Here is an 18,338-nt window from a genome sequence, read left to right on the forward strand (position 1 = left end):
GAAAATTAAAGAGACCTTTGGAGATAAGAGAAACACTTGTATGAACATCAAGAGCTCAGATGGAAACCCAGTTCTAAGCAAGAAGGGAAAGCAGAAAGGTGGAAGGAGTATGTACTAGAGGACAATATTATGGAAATGGAAGAGGATGTAGATGAAGATGAAATGGGAGATACGATACTGCGTGAAGAGTTTGACAGAGCACTGAAAGATCTGAGTCGCCCCCGGAATAGACAACATTCCATTGGAACTACTGACGGCCTTGTGAGAGCCAGTCCTGACAAAACTCTACCATCTGGTGAGCAAGATGTATGAAATAGGCGAAATACCCTCAGACTTCAAGAAGAATATAATAATTCCAATCCCAAAGAAAGCAGGTGTTGACAGATGTGAAAATTACCGAGCAATCAGTTTAATAAGCCACAGCTGCAAAATACTAACACGGATTCTTTACAGACGAATGGAAAAACTAGTAGAAGCCGACCTCGGGGAAGATCAGTTTGGATTCCGTAGAAATACTGGAACACGTGAGGCAATACTGACCCTACGACTTATCTTAGAAGAAAGATTAAGGAAAGGCAAACCTACGTTTCTAGCGTTTGTAGACTTAGAGAATGCTTTAGACAATGTTGACTGGAATACTCTCTTTCAAATTCTAAAGGTGGCAGGTGCCAAATACAGGGAGCGAAAGGCTATTTACAATTTGTACTGAAACCAGATGGCAGTTATAAGAGTCGAGGGACATGAAAGGGAAGCAGTGGTTGGGAAGGGAGTAAGACAGAGTTGTAGCCTCTACCCGATGTTATTCAATCTGTATATTGAGCAAGCAGTAAAGGAAACAAAAGAAAAATTCGGTGTAGGTATTAAAATCCATGGAGAAGAAATAAAAACTTTGAGGTTCGCCGATGACATTGTAATTCTGTCAGAGGCAGCAAAGGACTTGGAAGAGCAGTTGAACGGAATGGATGATGTCTTGATGGGAGGATATAAGATGAACATCAACAAAAGCAAAACGAGGATAATGTAATATAGTCGAATTAAGTCGGGTGATGTTGAGGGTATTAGATTAGGAAATGAGACACTTAAAGTAGTAAAGGAGTTTTGCTATTTGGGGAGCAAAATAACTGATGATGGTCGAAGTAGAGAGGATATAAAATGTAGACTGGCAATGGCAAGGAAAGCGTTTCTGAAGAAGAGAAATTTGTTAACATCGAGTATAGATTTAAGTGTCAGGAAGTCATTTCTGAAAGTATTTGTATGGAGTGTAGCCATGTATGGAAGTGAAACATGGACGGTAAATAGTTTGGACAAGAAGATAATAGAAGCTTTCGGAATGTGGTGCTACAGAAGAATGCTGAAGATTAGATGGGTAGATCACATAACGAATGAGGAAGTATTGAACAGGATTGGGGAGAAGAGAAGTTTGTGGCACAACTTGACCAGAAGAAGGGATCGGTTGGTAGGACATGTTCTGAGGCATCAAGGGATCACCAATTTAGTATTGGAGGGCTGCGTGGAGGGTAAAAATCGTAGGGGGAGACCAAGAGATGAATACACTAAGCAGATTCAGAAGGATGTAGGTTGCAGTAGGTACTGGGAGATGAAGCAGCTTGCACAGGATAGAGTAGCATGGAGAGCTGCATCAAACCAGTCTCGGGACTGAAGACCACGACAACAACAATTCATGTATTTTTTGGAGTTTAAATTCACAAGCTTTTCGTCTGCTGGTAGCGTACTCAAGACTATAACAGATATATAACTATGTGTAGTAAACATTCAGTGGCACTGAACCAACTGTTCATTAATTTTTTTACTCTCATTCTTCCAAACTTACTGTTTTCTGCCGTCTACGAATGTTTTTACTTACAAATTTCTGCATTTATGTATCAGTAATGGAAACTGAAGTAAAAGGGAGCCGTACTGCTGTCTAACCAACAAGTTCCTGTAACAAGTCTAACCCAAGGACAGAGACTCTCAAAAGCATCATATCGATCACACTCACAGACTTGAATCAACCAGAAATGATTTATATTGATAAATTATGACTAATCATGGAGAACATAAAAAATATTGTGCAAATAATCTGCAAGGAATTGTCTTAATGGGTGCCCATGTGTTGAGTTGATAAGCTCTCCATACCATGATATTTCAGAAGCCCATGTATCATGCATCCAGGCCTTTGCTGACTGTTATGACTGCTTTTCGCCATAAATTTAGAATTTCGCTTCCTTTTCCATTCCATTCATTTATTTTGTGAATGGAAACGGCATATGAAAATAACCCACATAGGCCAACTAGAACTATCGAATCCGTTGCTGTTACTAGATTCATACGAGTTTATATATATATATATATATATATATATATATATATATATATATATATATATGGGCTGATAGGGTGTTCCATTGATAGTGACCGGGCCAAATATCTTACGAAATAAACATCAAAATAAAAACTACAAAGAACGAAACTCGTTTAGCTTGAAGGGGGAAACGACATGGCGCTATGGTTGGCCCGCTAGATGGTGCTGCCAAAGGTCAAATCGATATCAACTGCGTTTTTTTAAATAGGATCCCCCATTTTATTACTTATTCGTCTAATACGTAAAGAAATATTAATGTTTTACTCGGACCACTATTTTCGCTTTGTGATAGATGGCACTGTAATAATCACAAACGTATAAGTACATGGTATCGCGCAACATTTCGCCAGTGCGAACGGTTTTGCTTAGTGATACATTACCCGTGTTAAAATGGACCGTTCAGCAATTGCGGAAAAGATCAATATCGTCTTGATGTATGGCTACTGTGATCAAAATGCCCAACGGGAGAGTGTTATGTATGTTGCTCGGTATACTGGACGACATCATCCTAGTCTCCGGACCGTTCGCCGGATAGTTACGTTATTTAAGGAAACAGGAAGTGTTCAGCCACATGTGAAACGCCAACCGCGACCTGCAACAAATGACGATACCCAAGTAGGTGTTTTAGCTGCTGTCGCGGCTAATCCGCACATCACTTGCAGGCAAATTGCGCGAGAATCGGGACTCTCAAAAACGTCGGTGTTCAGAATGCTACATCAACATCGATTGCACCCGTACAAGATTTCTGTGCATCAGGAATTGCATGGCGACGGCTTTGAACGTCGTGTACAGTTCTGCCACCGGGTACAAGAGAAATTACGGGACGATGACAGATTTCTTGCACGCGTTCTATTTAGCGACGAAGCGTCATTCACCAACACCGGTAAAGTTATCCGGCATAATATGCACTATCGGGCAGCGGAAAATCCACGATAGCTGTGACTAGTGGAACATCAGCGGCCTTGTCGAGTTAATGTATGGTGCGGCATTTTGGGAGGAAGGATAATTGGCCCCCATTTTATCATGGCAATTACCAGATTACTAGTTTGAACGTTAGTTAATTCATTACACGGTGGCGCTAACACACTGCTTTCGTCTTCACTGTCATTTCTCAGTTTATTTTGGAGCCTAGTATTACGTTTTTCACACGCCATTATTGTCACAATATTTCACACGACAACACAGAAAAGCACAACTTGAAGAGCAAAATAAGAAAACACATTAACATAGCACTGAAAATAATATATAGTTAATTGCAAGCACAGGTGCGAAATACTTGGTGCAAATCTACATGCATACCACAACTGTTTTACTGTACAACAGCGAAAGACTGCAACTACAAAGGAGACGCTCTCTACAATTACGCGCTAGCAATAAACAATAGCTACACTACTTACACAAACTACAAGAAAAAAAATCAGAAGATTCCAGTGAGGTATCCTCGGCTAAGGGTCGATATATGAAACGTCCCCTTAGAAAAATTATACATGACTGTCCTTAAACTGATACACAATATTTTTAGCGCAACGCAATCTGACTTTCAAAAATCCTTACGAAAGAATGGCCCTGACTAACATTAACCTATACCTTTCACAAATCACTTACCTCACCAAAAATCTTCCTTACTCGAACTACTGCAATACTGCGAGCGCCACTACTGCCAGCTAAATAAAAGATTCAAACTACTGAAGGCACTAACTACTGATAGGCATAGTTAGCAAATGAAAGATTTTGATAGAGAACAAACAATGTATTTACCTTAATAGTGTTGAAAAATCATAATATACATAGCAGTTCATGACATCCAGTCTTACAAATATCAAAACTCCGCCATTTCTCTCCCCACATCCACCACTGCTGGCGGCTCACCTCCAACTGCGCAACGCTACGCGCTGTTCACATCCAGCTGCCCAACACTACAATGGCAGACAACAATGCAAACTAGCCACAGACTGCACACACCACAGCCAGTGATTTTCATACAGAGCACTATGTGGCGTTACCAATAAGAAAACCTAAACAGCCTACTTACATCTTCATTTTGAGCATTTATTGCATTAATGTGGTATTTATGGGTATTCGTGCTGTAAAAGCACGCGATCTCAGAAATGATAAGTTCACAAAGGTAAATGTATCATATTGGAACAACCGAAATAAAAATGTTCAAACGTATCTACGTTCAAAATTTTAATTCAAAAAACCTACCTGTTACCAACTGTTCGTCTGAAATTGTGAGCCATATGTTTGTGACTATTACAGCGCCATCTGTCACAAAGCGAAAAAAGTGGTCCAACAAAAACAGTCATATTTCTTTACGTACTACGCGAATATGTAATAAAAATGGGGGGAACCTGTTAAAAAAAACGCAGTTGATATCCGTTTGACCTATGGCAGCGCCATCTAGCGGGCCAACTATAGCGGCATCTGGTTTCCCCCTTCAAGTTAGACGATTATCGTTCTTTGTTGTTTTTTCGTTTGATGCTTATTTCGTGAGATTTTTGGCGCGGTCACTATCAATGGACCACCCTGTATATGCAGATGCTCCAAGTTTGAAGCGATGCGCATGCCCACAGGCCGTGCAGTGGCGTTGCAACCGGCCCTATTGAAACGGCTCTTAGTGGACAGATCGTGCACGTGATGATCACATCCCGCCTCAAGGAGGCGTTAATAGTCGCAGAATGCCTGGTGGTCGTGTTAGACGACATTTTTCACAGTTAAGCCAGTTGGGCATAATCATCGGCAAGAAAACCACTGACTGGTCAACACGCCTTGTGGCCCACTACGTCGATTGTTCCGATGTTGGGAGCGGTGGATAGAATAGACACCCACGTGCGACCAAGAAGATGACGAGGCGAGAGGATCGAAGGCTTATGCGGCAAGCGATCAGTCATGCTACAGTGACTCGCACCATGTGAATTTGCAGACTAGACGCCCTCGCCGTGTACAGCCGTTAACACGGAGACAACAGCGGCTCCGTCTACAGTGGTACCAAGCGAGAACGACATATGCTACCACAGATTTAAAACACGTAGTGTTTAGTGACGAAGCCCGAATCGTTTTGGGGACAGATGATAACTGCAAATGGAGACAGGCTGGTGAACACTCCCCACCCACGCTGTCGCGCTCCACATTGCCCACAAAGCCGGTGTAATGGTCTGGGAGTCATAGCCTACAATAGCCGGTCCTTCTAATTGTGGTACGTGGAACCTTAACGCGCCAGGCTTATGTTGATGAAATTCTTCGACTTCATGTGGTATCTTTCCTGCTTGGTCTACCAGTGGTACTTCTGCAGCAATATAATATTCCTGCGCTTACGTCTCGAGTCACTCATGACTTCCTACGTCATGATGCGACTCTTCCACGGCCATTTTGCTCCCCAGACTTGTCCCCTGTAGAGCATATGCGGGGCCAGCTGGAACATCAGTGCCACCGGATCGCTTGGTACATGATTTGGAGCCGGCCGGTGTGGCCGTGCGGTTCTAGGCGCTGCAGTCTGGAACCGAGCGACTGGTATGGTCGCAGGTTCGAATCTTGCCTCGGGCATGGATGTGTGTGATGTCCTCAGGTTAGTTAGGTTTAATTAGTTCTAAGTTCTAGGGGACTATGACCTCAGAAGTTAAGTCGCATAGTGCTCAGAGCCATTTGAACCATTTTGAACCATGATTTGGAGATGTCTACTCAAGATTTGTGGGCCAGTCTGTCTCAAGACAACTTCAGACGTTTAATCAACTCGATGCAGGACCGTTTTGCGGCGTGTATTGCAGCAAAGGGTGGTGCAGTGCTTTACTGATGTAGCCCTGTATTTGCCTACTTGTATCCACCGTATTTGCTTAAATATCTTGATTTTTGGGTTCAAGTCAATCTCTCATCTCTGTCATTGTGTCTAGTAAATTTCATTCCGATACGATGCTCTCCTCTTGGTGAGTTGTTTTCGTTGTTCCTGAGTGTATCTAGTGACAAGGTAGAATTTATGAGAACACCGAACTTGTAGGTAATCAGACGAAATTCATAACGAAAATCGTAGGATAATGTAGAAAACGAAGCTGAACATACTTGGTTGATTAACATTCCATTTGTTTCTTCATTCCGGCCACGTATATTCATGTGGCACTATTTATCTACTTATTTGTAAAGCTATGCGGGTGCCTTTTCCGTGGCAACGAAATGTAAATGTTTTATTAACTAACATTTCCAATGCTTACTAGGACAAAAATCGTGGTGAACTATAAACAATCCAAGTGCTACTCATTTACTACGAATAGGTCAAATATAAACTAACGATACACGAGTAAATAAGTTATCATTACAGCTAGAGCCAAAGCCAGGCATACACAATATATTCTGTTGACTCATGACGGACCTGTCCCATGTTACCACGCCGTCACCTTCAGGGCACGCCTAGGCTTTTATCTGTTTGTGCGAATACAAAAGTTGTACAGACGTCGGTGCCTGATCGTGTGAATCCCATGAATTTTACCCTGCATTTAACGAAATGGCTTGGAAAGTATTCGGTTATAAGCTCGGTTTTCTCCCTTTGCTGAAGCAATATGATAAAAATGTATGAATTGTAACGATCAAGCCCTGGTCTATCTAGATGGACAACAAAACACAGATAAGCACCTTTCCAATGGCAGTGGCGTGATTAAGGTCAAAGATCTCGCCATATCTAGATACAGGTGAGGATTACTCTAAAGTCGAAAGTTCTTCCTTCTCGCAGTAACATTTGAGGCAATTATAGAACAAAGTCCCCTGTTTGGGGAACCTAATCGTCTAGACTAGTAACAACTATGCCTTCTGTCTTTGCATAACCTTTCCCAAATCACAAAAGAACGCCTGCAAAATGTTATTAGCGACACCAAAATTCCGGTACCTATGTCAAGGCTTTGAAAACGTGGGGCCACTGAGTAATGTTGGCTTCTAAAGTTTACATTTCATTATAGTTAATTGTATTACTTCGAGAGATTCTGTACATTCTAAATTGTCACAGTAAGAATTACGCTGGTAGTTCTGGAAATCAATGTTAAAACTTCCGTCATAATAAAACACTCTAACGGTGAAATGTCAGTAAGTAGCTGTTAGGAATGGTACAGCATGGAAAAGTGAAGTTTCTCGTCGTTTTATATATTATCAAGAAATTACCTAGCGTTGTCCTATTATAGTCATTTTACATGTTCCCATTTTCAGTCAAATCTGGGCAGTGAACTGCTACCAAGAGTTCCATCAATTAGGCGTAGGAACTTCAATTATGAATTCGAACTAATTCACATCCCCCTTGTATAGATGCTTGTATGACCTTATTGCCGAAGTATCTTTTTTCCGTTAGTAAGTAGCTTGCGTAACAAATGTAGCTGAAATTTCACCAACCCTTCCATAGTTATGCTTTACAATGCGTTCCTTCCTATCGCTCTCCAACAATTCAGATCAAATGTCATCAAGACTGTTGCCAGTCAGCCTAGCGAAGCCGACAAGTATGGATTCGACATTAGTGTCGTCAGTTTTTGATTTTTTATATACCTATCACGGTCTCCACGTCCACATTCCAGGAATGGATTATGCATACAACATTTTCTTCTCAGATAAAGCAGACAGATACCAAAATGGTTTGAATTACTCCTGGCTTTCCAGCTTTCTGCTTATATATTTTCACTTCCTCTCGAACAATGTTACTAAATATCTCTTAACCAGTGATAATTATCTCCTGCTTGTAAGTTAAATGTCCACCAAATCTGACCGAATTCGATAGAGCCAGTTCTGGAAATATATGTATATCTCTGCAAGCAATATGTACGTTAACAGCTCGACCCACAAGTGTATTATCAGTTGAACATGGACACACACACCTACATTCTCATATTCACTGACTAGTTCCATTACAATAGCCATCTTTTGCAGCACGTATCGTTTTGAGACGTACAGAAAGAGCGGCAGTGAGGATCTGGAGGATACTGACAGGTATGTAGAGCCATGCCGACTAAATGTTTCTCGGTTGAGGATCCAATGTGGAGCAGCACTATTGAGGTGGTCCCAAAGAGTCTCGATTGGGGTCTAAATCCGTGGAGTCTGGTGACAAAGGAGTATGGTATTCTCATTCTGGTATTCTTCGGACTATGCACACGAACAGCGAGCTATGTGACACGATGCATTGTCCTGTTGGTAGGTACCTTCGAGCCGATGAAAAACGGCCTGCATGTTGGGGTGGACTTGCGTTGATCCACTGTGCATTTCAGAACATTAGATCACCCATGGAATGCCAGAAAAACATTCCCCACATCATAACGCTCCCTCCTCCGTCGTTGACTCTTCTGACGATTGTTACATGATGTTCGATTTTAGACGTCTGAAATCATACATGCCAACGGTCATATGTCCGATGGAACATAACACGTCATTTATCTTGAAAACATGCGTAGCGTTTGTAACATATAGTGCGTGTGTATGTGGTTGCCTAATGTCTTCGCAATGGAATTCTCACGTCTACAAATGATTATGATGACTCTGCCATTGACAACCTAGACCTACGGCTTTCCATAAAACGAATTGTCATGTTGTGGTTCTACTTCAGTTTAGAACAGCAAACCAATCGTTCCTGTCGGGATGCTACTGGATTAATCGCAATGTGAAACCATAAATTATTTATTTACAAAAATACGTGTAGAATGAAAAAATTTCTAGGAACGTAGTTTCTAGATAGACAGAACATTTCATTTACTTTGTTTAGATTCCCCCCCCCCCCCTCTCCCCGTCCATCATTAGACTAACACAAGTGGGCTGACACTTATTACCAGTGAAAAACAGAAGTCCTACGTCCTGACTGGAACATCCAGAAAACGCTCAGTGCATAAGCAAATGGGCCGGCCGGGTAGCCGAGCGGTTCTAGGCGCTTCAGTCTGGAACCGCGCGACCGCTACGGTCGCAGGTTCGAATCCTGCCTTGGGCGTGGATGTGTGTGATGTCCTTAGGTTAGTTAGGTTTAAGTAGTTCTAAGTTTTAGGGGACTGGTGACCTTAGAAGTTAAGTCCCATAGTGCTCAAAGCCATAAGCAAATGGAGTGATTGTTTCTCTGTCCGCCAAGCAGGAGTGCACATATCACATATTGAAGAATGGACAGCAGTTGTACAGCACCGATGATCTGCTCGCTGGGGTACTGGCCGCTGTGCAGATGACGTGGTGCACCGTAATTATCTGCCAACACAGTGGATGCAATACGTACGCCATCTGCAAACTCCTAGGACTGAAATTATATCAGAACAAGACAGAACATGAGTCAACACTTTTTTTTCACTAGCCAGGAACAGAAATTCGACTCAAATATACGCCTGTAAAGAAGCACTTCAGTGTGTGTCAGACTCCAAAGAGAGATAAAGAAATCTCTCGACTAAGCAGAATAATAACTAGACTACAGAGAAACGACGTCACGCACTCCACGCGTCAAAAGCAACACTTCACAAAATTTAACCACCTGAGGCACTGCGGCTCTCGCCAGTGGAGTGTCTAGATCGAACCCCAGACGGAACTGTCTGTGATCGATCCTGGCAGGGAAGTGTCCTTGATAGGTTCCCAGAGGTAAGTGTTCTCACTGTACCATACCCCATTTCATCCTGGAGTCACGGCCTCTATGTTTGCGGACTTTACAAAAACAATACCTCCACTACATGCGTCATGAATCGACTAGCCAGTCACCTGAAGCTCATACTCCTTTCATAAGATTTCTGAAGTTTCCATTTCCCATCCTAGATCCTTTGTGCTCCGCCAATCAAAACCGAATTTCCGTTTTTCAGAGGGAAACGTGACCTGGGGCTTTCTGTGAGAAGATTCCTTGGAGACCAGCCAGCGATATTCGTTGGTGACACCATACATTCCTTCGAACTAAACGCATGTCTTTTCGCCTTGTTCCGCCGCCAACACTCTTTATCCAGGTATGCTACAATTAATTTTTTTCCATCCGGTCAATGAGCAAACTCTCGCCCACTCTGTCTATGCTATATATACACATCAAAAAAAGTTTTGCATCACCCCAGTTCGCAGAACTCCTGAAGATAGACGTTGACAGTAGATATTGTATCACAAACACAGTCCCATTGACTGCTCAGATAAGTCACTAAACCCGCCCAAAGATGTAAACAACCATGCATGGGCAGCGCCTATTACACGGAGGGGGTCCGACAGCCGATCAGATCCAGATCATTCCACTCGGAAGGAGGTACACGGTTCGTGTTGTCTGTAGTTCAATCATGGCACGACGGTCAATACCGCGGTTCGATCGCGAATTTTGGCGTTTTGTCTCTGGATCGTACTGAAAAAACCAACTTTCATCACCAGTGATAACACGGCTCAACAATTCTGGATTAATTTCCGTTTGCTCTAACAGATCGGCTGCCACGTTTTTCCGTGTTTCTTGCTGTTGTGGTATGAGATTTTTGGGGAACATTTTTGCACAAATCTTTCTCACACCAAGATCTTCAGTTATTATTAGACGAACTGTTTGTCGATTGATGTTCAGTTCGTCTGCAATCATTTTCATAGATAATCTTCGATCAGATCGTATGAGTTCACGCACCCTGGTCTAGTTGACATCCGTCCGCGAGGTTGATGGTCGTCCACTGCGATCTTCATCTTCAACATTCGTTCTGCCTTCACTAAACATTTTATGCCAACGATAAACTTGAGCTCTTGACATAACCTCCTCTCCAAAAGCCTTCTAAAGCTTACTGTAAGTTGTCACGCTTTCACCCAATTTAACGCAAAAAGAAATGGCATACCATTGCGCAATATCATGCGGTTCCATTTCCGTCACAAGAGACACAGACACATGTTAACTTAGTACAGCACAACTCACAACAGAGGAGTTGCATCCATGTGCCACTTGGACTAGAAGCAGCTTATAGACCAAGGTCAAAGATATTGTGCCTGAGCAAGCCTGCAGAGTTGCCACATCTTGCAAAGAAAATCAGTCTCATTACTTTATTGTCGCACCTCGTATATACGCTACCGTGAAATACCAAAAATAGAGACTGTCAGGATTCACACAGTCATTTACTGTACGTTCGAAATGTGCCAGGTTACGTGGTGGGAGTGGTGGGCTGGATGTTAATTCTGGTGAGGTTGATCTGATTCTGATTTATTAATTTAATGATTGGACAGAAGAGGTTGAAGCTGTCAAAGATGACTGGACCGTGAGTGTTCCTCTGTCACTCCGAATGCGGAATGTGTCTTCACCAGGCGGGATGCAGCTAATCGGAGATGGCAAGAACTCCAACGTACTGTCTCCTGAAGCCTGAAACTATCTGCATAGCTCACTACCAACGGTCTTAGCAATGACTTAGCTCACCCACCATAAGAACAGGAATGCCGTAAATGACGATTTCTCAAGCTCTGTGCAGTTAACAAAACCTTGCCTACCGCAAAACAGTCGACACCTGTTTTTGATGAGACTGTGTAAACCACTTGAAAAAAACATAGCAAGAATATTAAAAGCATTGGCTCCAAAACTTCAAACGCAGTGGGATCATCCTAAATAAGTTTAATGAAACAAGTTAACCAATTAAAGCAGCAGCAATGAGCTTATCAACTAATTATGAAGGAGTAACTTGGCTAGCGATAGCAAAATAATTTCAAATACCCAAACCAGCCCCGCCAACTGTAACTAATTGTTAAACGAACCTTATCCAAAGATGATCAGTAGGTTGATAGGTTGATAAAAAACACAACAAATATCATTATAGTGTATTGTGTATTGAACCAGGGACCTAAAAGGAAAGGCTTCGTCCCCGCCGTAGCCCTCGGTGGTTAACAACGCCACAACAGGCTACAGCCCCCCCCCCCCCTCTCCCCCACCCACGCCCTGGAACGTCTCATCCCAGACGAGTGTAGCCCCAAATGTTTGCGTGGTAGAATAATTATGGTTATGTCTTGACAGACTTATTCCAATAATCAATTACAGAACAATCACATCGAGGGCGTAAAAAAAGCGCCTAGCCTATTTAGGTAGCAGCTGTTCACAACGGCGTAACAGTTGGCTCTATAGGTCGGCTACGTGAACAAGGTGTTAAACCACACTCGATCAAAAGCGGACCCATTAAACATAACTAACCTCATTATTCCAGTCAGATCTTAGTGTAACATATGGTGGCAGCACAAAACAAATTATTCACGGCAGGGTGCCTTCTTGAAATGGAGTGTCAACGGTAACTGGCCGTAGCACGAATAAATGGCACCCACCACTAATCACTCCACAACCGACAGTGTGAAGAGCTGCAAACACACCAACGGACGCTCGCCGCAACACACCATTCAACAACAATGGATTGCACTGGCATGTAGGATCACTATAGCCTGCCAACTAACCGATCAGGCGGCGGCGTTTAAGCTGTATGCACAAGTAAACGTTTTACCTAACTCCAGCCGCTGAATTGCAGTCGTGTCTTTGAGAACCAAACGCATGTCTATCGTAAACGCCAAAATTACAATCGCCGCGGCAGAGTCCCTGTAGAACGCTGTTGTAGCAGTCACCGAGGCCCTACTCGTCTGCACTTCATGCCTTGTGACCTCTCCGGATGTCGACAGCGCCACCCGATAGCGTTGCAGGAAACACAGCGTACGGCCAACTGGCGAAACAGGCAGAAGAACTAGTTCAGTTGATGGATACGGACCTATTGCAAAAGTGCCGAAGAGAAACGACCCGGCAGAGAAACGTTCGCTAAATATCCTAACTTGTCACGTAAACCAGCAAATGTTGACTTTCACTTTGAACTGATGGTAAATGTCGAAAAAAACGTTTTGTTACATTTTTAAATGATACTTTATTATTAAAACACATTAAGCTGTGTGTTAAAGTAGGAGAAAGCCTAAATAACAGTGGATACAAATAAACTCTTGATATTAGAAGAAACAGTATATTATCAATCAGGAAAGAAAATAACACCAATAATAAACATATCTAATTATCTGATTCACGTTATAAATCTTATTAATTGCAATAACTTAAACTGCTATGACGGTTTGAATTTCCAAAAAGAGTCCCTCGCTTATGCAACTGCATTTAACTGTGGAACACTTCCTTTTGCTGACAATTTGTATAGTCCTGCCCTCTACTTCTATAATTATATGTAACTGCTTCTCCCAGCAACATTTCTTGAGAACAAATCTCATTTGCTGCCCGCCTCTCTGTCGACATTGGCCTCTGCTTTCAACGTCCACTAAATCTGTGCATGTCGACATACATCACTGATGGTTCGAATGTATAAAAATATAACTAAATAATCGGTTATTCACTGATGTATTTGGTATGCGTTGATATTTACCAAAAAAAGTCGACATTTTCAGACTTTGGTGTTTCACATTAACATACAGAGCCGCAACAAAAATTGGTTTATCTGGAAATACGACATTGGTTTCAGCGTCGCCCGTCGACAGATAGAACAACTTTGAAATATAGAAAGGTCTTCACCGCACAATTCTTTATCAAGCGTTATGTTAACGAACAGTAATTATATTCTGAGATAACAAAGTTTATCACACCACACACATTTCCATCCGCGTAATAAAATGTTAGCGCGCAAGTTTGCGTCTTATTCTTCCGAGAACTCCAACGGAAGTAAGTCTTACTAGTATTACAGTCTTTATGCAGTTAGTGTTAACAATGAACAGTTTATTTTCTTTGACTTTGTTGCATCGCAAATACAATTATTAGTTTATTGGATTTTGTGCTTTTGTCACTTCGTGTCTTTTCATACGAAAGACAGTATTCATTAAGCATTTTTTCCATTTCCAGGTGACAATACATAGCCAACACGCTGCCCGTGAAACTCACCGTACTCTACAAGACGTGCAATAACTTGCATGGCCAGCACAATCTCCGCAGTTGTCTCCAAACGACCACATGTGGGATATGACGAGACAAGAAGTGACTCATGCGATCCATCAAGTAAAGACTCTTACAGAGCTACGTGAACAGGTCGAGAAGCCGTAGCATAACGTATCACAGCACAGTATTTGCCATCTGTACGATCCACTGGATGCCACAGTCAGCACCTACATTGGCGTCCGTGGACACTGCACCACGTACTAATATGAGTGTTCAGCATTGGTCGATATCTGGTACCTCAGAATCACTTGAGTTATTGATCTGGAAATATAATCATTTCATGTAATTTATATGTACTGTTGCAACAATAAATCTTGACTGAACTGGAAACATCTGAAAGGGTGAACTAGTTTTTTTCGCCGGCCGGGGTGACCGAGCGGTTCTAGGCGCTACAGTCTGAAACCGCGTGACCGCTACGGTCGCAGGTTCGGATCCTGCCTCGGGCATGGATGTGTGTGATGTCCTTAGGTTAGTTTGGTTAAAGTATTTCTAAGTTCTAGGGGATTGATGACCTTAGAAGTTAAGTCCCATAGTGCTCCGAGCCATTTGAGCCAATTTAGGGTGCCTTTTGTATTCAACTCTTAAAGTTTTCGTACTTTTTCTTGGGCTACCCATCAGTTTGGTTCCATACCTTCTAAACATGAGTTGTGTCAGATGTGGGCTCGGCACGGTAAGGGGTAACGGTGCCACTGTACCTTCAGAATATGTAAAACCAGAGAAAAAGAAAACCAAGAACGTCGCATATTTTTATTTCTTCATGACAACTTCACCCAATACCTAATGCAGGCACGTTATTTACTTGTCTCCTCAGGTGAATGAGTAGTCGTTTCACAGATTGTATTGGCCGAGTGACGTGGTGGGTCAGTGACATCTATTCAGGCAGAAAGAGGTCAGATTAAGGCGAACCGTTCCTTCTTACGGAGGGAAGGAAGGGAGACTAGTGTTCAAAGTCCCCCCAACAACAACGATGTCATTAGGAATGCACGACAAACTGAAATCATGAAAGTATGTGGAAGGCAATTGGCACAGCCTTTAAAAATGAACCATTTCGGCATTTGCCTTGAGTGATTAGGGAAATCACGGAAAATCTAAATCCCTGATGGTCAGCAGGTATTTCAACTTTCGTCTTCCCGAATGCGAGTCCAGTGTGCTAACCACTGAGCCACCTCTGTCGGTCCTCAAGGCGCACCTCGCAACACACCATTCGTCTTTCACTTTCTATGCTAGGCAGCAGTCGTAGCAAGTACAGTGCTTTCACTTGGTTTAAGAGCAACAGCTTATTTGCTGGAGAACCATTCGCATGGAGCAACTGGAAGCAAACTCCTACACAGGATCCAAGAAACTGCTAACACAACTAGAGGCATTATATTAAACATGTGGGCAGTTACAAAAAAAATGCCTGAGTTTTAAAATTAGCTGCAATCATTCTTGGCAAGTCACAATCATGTGGGGTATTTTTCAGTGTTCGAGAGGATACCTGTCACACAAGGTAAATGGAGGAAACTAAATGTAGCTTCAACATGTTCGTGTTCTACGATGAACTTGAATTGTCGCCACAAAAAGAGGTGGCAATTTGTGATATCTTTTCCTTTGAGGGTGGTCTGTGCTCCTTCAGTAGCCAAAGAATCGTACTTGGTGTTCACATTTAATGTTAAAATTGGTAAATATCAGGTTTACGATGGAGATGTTTCGAGCGTAGCTTCAAAAAACTGAAAAATTTTGATGAAACTGTCTTTTGAACCTAGCACGTTTGTATTCTTTGATTACAGCTTGACTTAAAAATCAACAACTAAAAAGGTGAGAGCGTTTTATCGCTATACAGAATCATTAGTCGAAGATAATATAAGTGTTCAAGTAGAAATCAAATTCTAGAACTTATCGATGATTTAACACTTACTACGCAGTCGACCTCGACGTACGACATAAAGACGTAAAGAGCCCTCTACACAAATGTAGTTTAATTTTCAGAATTTACTGGCCTTATTCATCATACAATGTTGGCTAATACTTGGAAAATGTCAAAGATGATAGATAAAAACATTGGTAAAATAGCTTAAATATTTATACAGGGTGGATATAATTAAACTTTCGCTACTTGAGCCAGTGTATATGGAAAACCGTTTACCGTGTTGGGACCCAAACTTACAAGAGTGGTATTTAGACTGTGCGCTGCAACATTTTGTTGTTTGTAATGCTGGTGGTTTAGGGGTAGCGACTTTGATTCATAATCGATACGTCTTCCGTCCCGGGTTGGAATCCCGCCGCCGCTTAAGTTTTGATTAATAATCAGCACTGATGGCCGAAGACTTCCGGCATAAGAAGTCACCCTCATTCTGCCAACGGCCTTGTCAAAAGAGGGCGGAGGAGCGAACGGAGGTTCAGGGCACTCTCTTGTCCTAGGGGTGGGACACTGCCCCTAAAGGCGGAAGAATCAGCCTTGGTCAACGGCATGAGGACGCAGAAGGCAATGGAAACCACTGCATTAAAGACACGTAACGTGTATCCACAGGACCCGTGGCCTGTAACTGAAGAAGTGTCATGATGATCTCTCCATTGGCAAAAGATTCCGGAATAGTCCCTCATTCGGATCTCCGCAAGGGGACTGCCCTGGGGGAAGTTACTATGAGAAAAAGATTGAAAAATATGCTCTGCACGTACTGACCTTGCCAGTGCTCAAATTGTTAGACTTTTATATTTTTTGATGTACGTTATCATTTCAAATATGATATGAGTCCCTACGACTAATGTTTCAGTTCCCAGTGTGGCTTATCTTATCTTGTACAGTGCATGAAAGATAAGTTAAGCGGAGGTACTGTGACACAGCGGTCTGTAATTTATGCTTGGGTAGTGAAGTCTAGTCACGGGTGAACCTTAACTGGCGCACCATCTCGCAGGGAGGCTGGCTGCGATACAGCGGGCTGGGCCTGTGTCGTTATCGCTAGCTGTGTAAACCGATAGCATGGCTGACTTCTGGGCGCTTAAAGGGATCGCGCGCGCCTGTTAAATTTTGAATGTAACGGACGTGACCTCAGCTCAGGCGTTGGTGGGACACAATGGAAGCCAATTACTGTTTACGTTTCCGCTCATATTGCGCAACAATAATCAGTACTGCGAAGCCCAATACAGCGATTGACAGAGGCAAGCAGTGTGGTTTGGCCGATGTGGGGATCTCATTTGCACTCTGTTGTTGTTGCTGTTGTGGTTGTTGTTGTTTTTGTCGTGGTCTTCAGTCCAGAGACTGGTTTGGGGCATCTCTCCGTGCTACTCTATCCTGTGCAAGCTTCTTCATCTCCCAGTAGCTACTGCAAACTACATCCTTCTGAATCTGCTTAGTGTATTCATCTCTTGGTCTCCCTCTAGGATTTTTACCCTCCACGCTGCCCTCGAATACTAAATTGGTGATCCCTTAATGCCTCAGAACATGCCCTACCAACCGATCCCTTCTTCTAGTCAAGTTTTGCACAAATTTCTCTTCTCCCCATTTCTATTCAATACCTCCTCGTTAGTTATATGATGTATCCATATAATCTTCAGCATTCTTCTGTAACACCACATTTCGAAAGCTTCTAATCTCTTCTTGTCCAAACTATTTATCGTCCATGTTTCACTTCCATACATGGCTACAATCCACACAAATACCTTCAGAAACGACGTCCTGACACCTAAAAATCTATACTCGACATTAACAAATTTCTCTTCTTCAGGAACGCTTTCCAGGCCATTGCCAGTCTACGTTTTGTTTCCTCTCTACTTCAATCATCATCACTTATTTTGCTCCCCAAATAGCAAAACTCATTTACAACTTTAAGTGTCTCATTTCTTAATTTGGACTCTATGTATATCAAAAGATACGGCACCGACTAGTTTTATATCACCTTCATTCAGTGAATGATAATATAATTTTTGTGGTATCATAAGTACCACATAGTGCGAGTCTTAGATTGAAGATCTCGGCTAGATACACCGAGTAGTCCATTGATATAATTTATTTCTTAATTCATTCAGCAGTAGACCACATTTTAGTTGAAATTTTATTAGAAGTTGACACAAAATTACCATCATAGAGTTACAAATATGAATGACAGTGTACGTGGGTGAGGTCGTATTACACGT

The 18,338-nt window shown here is 42.4% G+C and overlaps 1 protein-coding gene across 1 annotated transcript in view; it reads left to right on the forward strand.

The window, feature by feature from the left end:
• The window catches only part of LOC124709113 (cytochrome P450 4C1-like), a 94,757-nt gene extending 80,475 nt beyond the window's left edge, over positions 1-14,282 (forward strand). The window contains exon 13 of the transcript XR_007005389.1: positions 14,133-14,282. The gene's annotated coding sequence lies outside the window, so the exon portion shown is untranslated. The remainder of the gene's footprint in view (positions 1-14,132) is intronic.
• Positions 14,283-18,338: the final 4,056 nt, after the last annotated feature.

The sequence above is a fragment of the Schistocerca piceifrons genome, chromosome 7 (genome assembly GCF_021461385.2).
Source record: "Schistocerca piceifrons isolate TAMUIC-IGC-003096 chromosome 7, iqSchPice1.1, whole genome shotgun sequence".
Lineage (NCBI taxonomy): Eukaryota > Metazoa > Arthropoda > Insecta > Orthoptera > Acrididae > Schistocerca > Schistocerca piceifrons.